The following is a 9505-nucleotide window of genomic DNA, read 5'->3' as shown; positions in this document are numbered from 1 at the left end:
GAATTCGAACTTGCCCTTTTTGATTCGACCTCGTCAGCAATCCTAAGGTCAACCTACATGCCCCTTCAACGTTTCGTCAAAACAGTACGGTTGATATGAAAGTTTGACCTTTGACCCCGATGATAATTACCTTTGCCAATTCTGGGGCTTCAGGAGTGCTCTTGCTTTAGATCACATGGTGTGAGAAATTTAGTGAAGTCAGATAAAGTGTGTTGCTCAAAGACACCACGATTTAAAGGCGATCATTCAGCGAGTCGAACCCACGGCCTTTACTTTATTAGACCTGGCAGCCTTAACCCGTGTGACACTTTGTCAGTGAAATTAGTAAATAATATTGAGGTTGGACAGACAAATGTATTTACCGACTGCTATTAGTTAGGACAGTTAGTTAGTTAAATCCAGTTCGCATCATCCATAAGATTTCGAAACAGAGTATAATACGTTTCTCCCCAAGCATCATAAACGAGCATCATCAGTAGTAGCAACTAAGGAAGACAAGGACTCACGCGTGGCATCCCCGTTCTCGGATAACTCAGTTGAGCCTCGTCATTTCTATCGTCATTTTCATGTCGTGGATAAACCATGTCTTTGGTAAAGGTTTCGGCTTTAATTGTTTTATGTTTCTATTACGTTAAAGGTAAGTAAAGTCTTATTTTGTCATATTAATATCCCACAATCATCAGTTTAGGCAAGGTAGGCTGCAAATCAACATATTTGGGGGAGGGGAGGGGGGTTCTAAGGGCCATTTTTCTGAGAATCAGGTGGTGTGTGATTGTTCATTGTCCAAGATTTGGCAAAGGGTTCCTTTGGAATGCGGGAAAACACATAACATTTCCCCAGCAAGGTACAAGGTTTTTATAACATCCGGATCCCGGATGGGTTAAACATTCGGGCATGCGAAGTGTGACATATTATGTTAGCTTTTAAATTGTGAAGTCTTGGTGGCCTAACGAAAATGCACAAGATATATTCACATTGTAAAACTTAAAAATCTTGTCTGTCATTTGGGTTTTTTGTCACTACACTAATTGTTGTTGCATCAATTTGAAATGAACGGCCTTATACTCTGGACTGACCTCACGTCAATCGTGGATATCGTCCTACACAAGTGTTATGTTAATTATAAAAGTCCGGAATTCAGATTTCAAGTTTCAGGTACCAGACCGTGTTAAACAGGCACCCTCAGCCGGCATGCTAACACTACATCCGTATCAACTAACATCCTGCTTAGTCTCGTGCTGTTACTTGTTTCCGGTTGGCCAGCGAGTGTACCTATAAGAAATCGTTTTAGCTAATGAGCCGTGAGGATATAGATTGTTTTAGATATTGCGCAAGCTCTAATTTCAATTTACCAAACCTATTAAAAGATAATGTATGCACTAAATCGACATTCCTGACAAGTATGATCACTTGGATGAGTTGTTTGACTGTCAGGGCAAGGTTTAGAACCAATAGCCGCAATTGATGCAGTTGACCACACATAACTGGCTGACAGACATAATGCCTAAATGTTACTCTCAATAAACACTACACAACGAACTTTCTTATCGAAGTCGTAAGTGCCATGCACCAATTTCCGTAGTACATTATTACATAGGCCAATGAAAGGCAGTAACCATGGTAGCTAGAGGCATTTTCTGTAACCCAAAAGGAATATTTTGTGTTTCAAAAGTGAATGAATGAAATCAGTGGGTGAAAGAGCAGGCAATCGCTGTTCGTTTCTCGGCTACGGTGTCCTTGCGATATGACTGAGAATGGGAATTTGTGGTGATGGTCAATAAAACAATACCAGAAAAAAATGCAATAAGACCATATTGTCACCCTCTGTCACACAGTCGTACCTCGATTAATCAAGAAAATCCCTGAAATGTATCCCTTTCGAGGATATCCGACTTGATATTGCAAGAAAGCAATTGGTCAGATGTTGTGCTGCGACGCAACAACACGGTCGGTAAAGGTATTGGCCTACTTCGAAGAATAACGGTTTGCCTGAAGTCCTAGGTAAACTGCATTACCTACATTTTAAGATCACGCATTTTTGTAGATCAACTATGAACAACGTTTGAGATTATACAGTGATTGTTGAGAGTAGTGGAATTCTTTTAAAAATCCATACTTTAGGAAAAACAGTGGGAATATGGAGATAAAAATTTTGTAGTGATGTAGTGATGAATAGTCAGTGTTGTTCTAGTATGGTTCGTAACCTGCATTTATATGAGTTTATAGATAAAAATGTGATTGTACATAGTATTTTTAATGGTCTTTTAGTACAGAGTATTGCTGTGACATTTTAACTCATTTCTCAATAAAACCCGATTTTCATTTTCACCGTTTTCAAAAAAAAACATGGAATGGTCACAGGATGTGTTTATTATGTCCATATCATCAAATTAGAAGTGAACGTTTACATATCAAATGATTGTTGCTAAGACGAATCTGCAGTTTAATTTCATTTTCTCAAATTAAAAGAAACGTAAACGGCAATATCTCAGGAATCAGAAGACATATGGAGCTAAGAGTGGTGTCAGAATGGAGTTCTAGGTATAAGGAACAAGAAAATGTGCATAACTTAATAATGTCAAAATTCAACTAACTGCCCATTTTGGTGTGGTAGGTCACATAAAGAGATTACAAAAATAATGACCTATCAGTCCACCGAAAATCAAGAATGTTGACTTTATTGCCAAAAGCATGGCAAACTTACATCCTGGTGCAAATGATTTCAACGATAGATTTGCTAAAGACAATACCAAGTAAGACGTTCTTAATTGCATGCTGTGTGTATGTTGCCCTGAAAGCATGTACCTTTGAAATTTAGCATAGGTTGATTATCTGAGTGAAGTTAACTAAGTTGGAGTTGATTCCTTGGCTTATGTGGATTCGCACAGAGCTCTCAATGACATATTATGGATTCCATATCACGGACACTGCTGTTCGTCGTTGGGGGCAATAAAGGAGATGACATCAAGCCAATATTCATCCTCGATTATATATATATACCTGATTCCCCAGCCCTATAAACTTGAAAACCAGTTACATATGTCCGCATTGGTGAATTTTTATTAAACTAAGTGGTCATTTACACTGTCATCCGTCAGCCAGAAATCGCCCCGAGTGGAATGGCCTAATTACTCATCATTTCGACCAGAGGTTCTGAATAACTTGTCGACGATTTCATCATACAACAACACTCACGCATAAATTTCGTGTAGCTGCCTTTGTTCCAACTGCACAATCAGCCATCTTTGCCCTTGAGGTTTTTATGGGCTGGCGTTTACCCGATAATTTTATCTCGCTTTATGTCGTCATCATTAATAACTATATAATGAGCCTGCCAATGATGCCCGTTTTGCGCGTTATTTTCAATTTGACCAAAGACCTCTCGATTCGACTATGCCATGAGATACCATGGTGTCGCTCGACCTTCGAGGGAGATAGCTCGGTCGAGCTATGCCAGCATGTGGCGAAATATCCTTCAAGTAGTGGGTGGCTTTTTATTGCAGTATGTTTGTTCTTCCTCAGGTTCATCATATTTTTGACGTGGCAATGCGATGAGATGCGACCAGATTGGCTTGTGTGACCGTTGTGAAGGCTCAAAAGTCTTCGCTTGACCTCTTAAGGTCTCACTAGCCAGTGGTGATCAGGTCAACATTGGTCCCCCTTTAAAAAAAGTTCTTCAATCTCAGGCGATTACCATGGATACAGATAAGCCTATCATATCGCTATTGCTGCATGTTCAAATGTCGGTGTCCTGGGTATTTTGTGAAGAGGTAGCTCTGACGATTATTTGAGGAAAATATCAGCTTCTTCTGTGCACGTCCGCAGTGACCAGGCCTCGCATGCTATTTATAGCTCAATCGGATGTTGACATGAACTGGTTCCTGTCAGAGTGCACATGTTCTCAAGGTGAGACTTCGCGGTCAAAATGCTCAAAGAAAAGCCGCAACGGCACCCTATTTTGGTATCAAAATTTAAAATTGTTATCATTTGGCTTTCTCAAGGTGATAAGTAGAAGTTTATAAAAATATTATTTCACCATCCATGTTAATTGTCAAGTTATAAGGCGGCAAGGTGAAATTTTCAAAATTTTCATCGATGTACAGGGTGTCTCATGTATTGTGCTGCCCCCATGTTCTCATGACTGAATTACTTGATAACAATGAAAGCTGACCAGATGTATTCTAGAAGCGACAAGCTATTCAGAAATGTATAGGTTTATGTTTGAGAGTGATATACTGCAAGGTCGACAGCCACTTGAACAGGGGTATGCATGAAATGACGTCGCGCCATTTGTGGAGCCAGGTAGGCCCGGCCATTGCACTGGCTAGTGAGACCTAAACCGTGTGGGGTGTTGGAACTGACGTCAAGACGCAGTGGTTGACGTGATGCTGGGCCCCTTTATGACGTCATGGCTTTGAGACGGACATGACGTCATGCTCCTAGGGAGCCTGGCGGCAAAGTTGCGCGGAATGGCGGGGAGGCGCGCCATATGGGTTATGCCAGGGGTGGTGTGAACGGTTTCGCAGGAGTTGCTCATCAGACACTTATAAAGGCGATATTGATCAAGATGGGTTGGCCCTGCAGAGGCGGGCCGTGGACTGTTGATAGAAAAATGTTCCTATCCTAGATGTGCGGCTGTGGGGAGTAAAAGACCGCATATCCAGTTGACCTGTAAGTATTTTACGCGTCGGACAGTCTGGGACCGGAATGGTCCCGATGTTAGTTCCAGGAGTCAATAGCTTGACGGATAGCCTGTCCTGAGTGGATAGGATGTGACATGGAGTGTGTCGGGATACGGTTTAAGTAATACTGTCCCTGTCTTTGGAGTAAGACTGGGGGAACCCTGTAGAGTACACATAGGGAAACGTTATTAAAAGACGTGGCAATGTATGTGTACAGTACATACTTGTCTATGACATTGTGTCCCAGCGGAGCTACAGTGCGCAATCTATGGATCCATCTGATTTCGATGGTGTCCCTGAGTATGGGCCGTGAAAACCGCAAAAAATCTGTACATGTTTTTGCAAGCGGTCGTCGCTCGCGCAAACTTGTCTTGCATGTTTTTGTGAAAGAGGACGTCGGAGAACGCGGTCGTATATCAAAACAGACGTTGGGTGGCGCTCGCGCAAACTTCCCTCACATGTTTTTGTGAAAGAGGACGTCGGCGAACGCGGTCGTATATCAAAACAGACGTTGGGTGGCGCTCGAGACGGGTTATCCTATTTAGCGTCCAGTGGCGACCAGTGGCGTCCAACGCGAAATAATAGGGTGTATATGGTTAAAAATGTTTTCAAGCTCCTAAAACACTTTCAATAAACAAGATTTAGAAGTTTGGTGGAGTTTGCAAACCTAGTTTTTGAATAATGATCACCAGAAAACGATCTTAGTATGCCAACCTGATGCCATATCCCGATTCCGCTTTTTCTATAAACCCAAGGAACGGCAGCTAAAACAAACATGGCGTCCAGTACTTTTGCTGGACGCATACTAAGATCGTTTTCTGGTGATAATTATTCAAAAACTAGGTTTGCAAACTCAACCAAACTTCTAAATCTTGTTTATTGAAAGTGTTTTAGGAGCTTGAAAACATTTTTAACCATATACACCCTATTATTTCGCGTTGGACGCCACTGGTCGCCACTGGACGCTAAATAGGATGACCCGTCTCGAGCGCCACCCAACGTCTGTTTTTTTATACGACCGCGTTCGCCGACGTCCTCTTTCACAAAAACATGTGAGGGAAGTTTGCGCGAGCGCCACCCAACGTCTGTTTTGATATACGACCGCGTTCGCCGACGTCCTCTTTCACAAAAACATGTGAGGGAAGTTTGCGCGAGCGCCACCCAACGTCTGTTTTGATATACGACCGCGTTCTCCGACGTCCTCTTTCACAAAAACATGCAAGACAAGTTTGCGCGAGCGACGACCGCTTACAAAAACATGTACAGATTTTTTGCGGTTTTCACGGCCCATACCTGAGTACAGCACTTTGGGGCGATTCTGGGTGGATGTGGATGAAGGACAGGATTGATATGGACACATCTTCAATACCTGCGTGGTTATGGCTGGTGAAGTGAAGGCCGATGGTGTCATCTTTGTTGCCCTTGGAGATATTGTAAAAGTGTTTTACAAATCTGTCCATGAGGCGGAGCTTGCTTTGACCAACGTATTGTTGGTTGCATCTTTTGCATGTGATGCAGTAAATGAGGTTACTGCTTTTGCATGTGATGTGCTTCATGGCCGTGTATGAGCGCGTGGTAGTTGTGCTGCCGATCCTTCCCGTCAGGTTGAGTTTAGGGCAGTAACGATAGGAGGTATTGGCTCTTGGGCACGCGTTGCGGGAACCCGGAGGCAAACGGGTTGCGCCGGCAGTGGGGATTGTAGGTCCCCCTGATTGTGTTGCGGTGTCGGTGAATTTGGCTCTGACCAGAAGATCCCGGAGATTGGGAGGTTTTCTGTGGCCAAATGTGATGCGAGAGTCATGTAGCTGACGTGTTGCAATGGATTTCAGGAGCACGGGCCAGTTGTGGCTAACAATGCGCTGTAGTGCTTGGAAGCCCGGGATAAAGGTCGATATGAGGAAGAAATTGTCCTCAGTCGTCCCTGGTTGATCGTCCGTGTCCAGTTGGGCCTCATCTCTGAGAAGATCAGATCTAGAGGTGCGGTAGGCCCGGATGAGGGCTGTCTCTGCAAGCGATGAAGGGTAGCCACGTCGCATGAAGTGGCGGCCGATCATGACGGCATTTTCCTCGAAATCTGTGTCCAGGCTACAGATCCGGCGGATCCTGAGAAATTGACTGTAAGGTGTGCTTTTGAGGCAATGTCTCGGGTGTTCTGAGGAGAACAGCAGGTAGTTGTGCGCGTCAGTAGGTTTGCAGTATAGGGACGTAATGATATTACGGTCTTCATTGATGCTGACTACTGTGTCTAGAAAATTCACTGACTGGCTGGAGATTTCCGCCGTGAATTTGATTGTCGGGTGGCAATCATTGAGATGTTGGATGAAGAGATCCCTGCGGCCGTGTGTCCATATTTGGAACACATCATCGATGAACCTAACCCAGGTGAGGGGTTGTAGGTGGTATGTGTAGACGTGCGTCTCCTCAAAATGTGCCATGAAGATGTTGGCTAGGGAGGGGGCGACTTTGGTACCCATGGCAACACCTCCGGTCTGGAGGTAGTTTTCCCTATTGAACTCAAAGTTGTTCATAGTGAAAACTGCATCCAGGAGCAGGACGAGTGAGAAGTTGGTGGGTATTGTATTGGTGTCGCGGTGGAGTGCTAAAATGCGTTCCACAGCCGTTTTCCCTTCTAAATGTGGGATGTTGGTGCACAGGGAGGTGACGTCCATGATCACCAGTAGTGCGTCGTCAGGGATTTGGCCTATGTCGTGTAATACACGTAAAAAGTGTGTTGTATCCTTGATGAAGGATCTCGTTGTTTTGACCAGTGGTTGCAGGAAGCTGTCTACAAACGAAGATATTCGTTCTGTGGGGCATCCATTTGCTGACATGATGGGTCGTCCCGGAGGTGAGAGGACTCCCTTGTGTATCTTGGGTAAGAGGTAGAATTGTGGTGTGCGAGGTTTTCTCTGAATGAGATAGTCCTTGCATTTCTTGCTAATTTCCTTCCAGGTATGAAGGTTCATCAGTAAACTATTTTTCTAAACGTGTTCGATACTTTTCCAATTTTGTTTCAGCTCTAAGATAGTAATACCTTTCCCGCCATGTGATTGCACGCTGAGGTCCGAGTTCACGTCGCCCCGCTATTACGACGCAACGTCATTTCTATTATCGTCACTCTTATCATACAGCATCAGTGTGACGTAAGAAATATCGATATCTGCTCCAAGACGCCATAGGGTAGACCCATGGCTCCAAGAAGCGCCTTTCTAGTGCATCCTTCCACATGAAAATGATCGACGCATGGAGAGCTAACTCTCGTCGGAGTCAACATGGGAAACGTGATAATTCAATCAGATTTCCATTTTTGGCTCACCTGTGAGCCTTTACCATCACACAGTGTCCTTCGTCGTCCGTCGTCGTCCGGCGTCGTCCGTCGTCGTCGCCGTTAGACATGGGTGGCACGTTTTGTAACCGCTGAAGCTTTTGAACTCTAACTTGGTACACATGTACCCCTAGGTGACCGCTACTCAGAGATTGAATCCTGGCCTCATATGATACACGGTTTTGCCACCAGGGGGCCAGAGGTCAAACATTGAAAAATTGTGTTTTCTCCCTTATTACCGGTCCGAAAAATTTGAAGTAAATGTGGTAGGTACTTCTATCAATGGGACATCGCATATCTTCCGGGTTTTTGATTTGACCTACTTTTGAAGGTCACAGAGGTCAAAGTTTATCGGCAGCAACGCCGTTAGTCGGTGGTGGCACGGTTTGTAACCGCTCAAGCTTTTGAACTCTAACTTGGTACACATGTACCCTTAGGTGACCGCTAATTAGAGACCGAATCCTGGCCTCATATGATACACGGTTTTGCCACCAGGGGGCCAGAGGTCAAAAATGGAAAATTGTGTTTTCTCCCTTATTACCGGTCCGAAAAATTTGGAAAAAATATGGTAGATACTTCTACCAATGGGACATCACATATCCTCCGGGTTTTTGATTTGATCTACTTTTGAAGGTCACAGAGGTTAAAGTTTGTCGGCATGCGCAGCAACGCCGTTAGTCGGTGGTGGCACGTTTTGTAACCACTATAGCCAGAGATCTCAAACTTGGTACAAATGTACCCCTGGGTGACCCCTACTCAGAGACCGAATCTTGGCGTAATACAATTCACAGTTTGGCCAATAGGAGGCCAACACCACCTGCCTCCGTTCATACCAGCCGACTGAAACATATGTCATTCTTGGTGACATCAACATGAATTCAATAGTGGGAGGTGAAAATTTCAATGCCAAACTTGAAAAAATTCTTTCTCCAGGAATATAACATGAAGCAAACAGTCACTGAAGAAACAACTGATTACCACACCAAATTAGACCTTGTATTTACAAATGCACATCATGTGGACCATACCGGGGTCAATGACAATTGCTGGTCTGACCATAAAATGATATATACAGCTTTACCAATGTCAGAATCACTGACCCCATAGCCTCCCTTTGACACAGGTGAGCACATGGTCCCTGGACCATTTCATTTCTTTTTTTGGCGCAATTTGTTGATGGAAACCTCCAGATGAATAAGAGGTGACTGGGCAGCCGACAGCTGGGAGATATTGCCCTTAATAATACCAATGGTCCTTTAATTTTTGCCCCATTTTCTATGCGTAATAAATGGGTGATATCTCGTCGACTGCCCAGCTGTGACCTCACCAATAGACATATCGAAATGGGAAATCATCACTATATTTTACAAGGGCATGAGCGGTTGGCCGATTTTTGTGTAAATCCATATTTAGAAACGACAGGGGAAGCCGGAGTGCGGTCAGGAACCCAAAATGGGCGTTAGACGATAGGCGATAGGCGAATTGGCTGGCGTGACGG

General features: G+C 44.1%; 1 long non-coding RNA gene across 1 annotated transcript in view; it reads left to right on the top strand.

Annotated features, from left to right (window-relative positions):
- The first annotated feature begins 463 nt into the window (after positions 1 to 463).
- LOC135499520 (uncharacterized) overlaps positions 464 to 9505 on the top strand; it is a 79455-nt gene continuing 70413 nt past the window's right edge. The window contains exon 1 of the long non-coding RNA XR_010449304.1: positions 464 to 637. This is a non-coding gene — a long non-coding RNA (uncharacterized LOC135499520). The remainder of the gene's footprint in view (positions 638 to 9505) is intronic.

Source organism: Lineus longissimus, chromosome 15 (genome assembly GCF_910592395.1).
Source record: "Lineus longissimus chromosome 15, tnLinLong1.2, whole genome shotgun sequence".
Taxonomy (NCBI): Eukaryota; Metazoa; Nemertea; class Pilidiophora; order Heteronemertea; family Lineidae; genus Lineus; species Lineus longissimus.
Note: the sequence above shows the minus strand (reverse complement) of the source record. Positions and strands in the feature narration are given on the sequence as shown.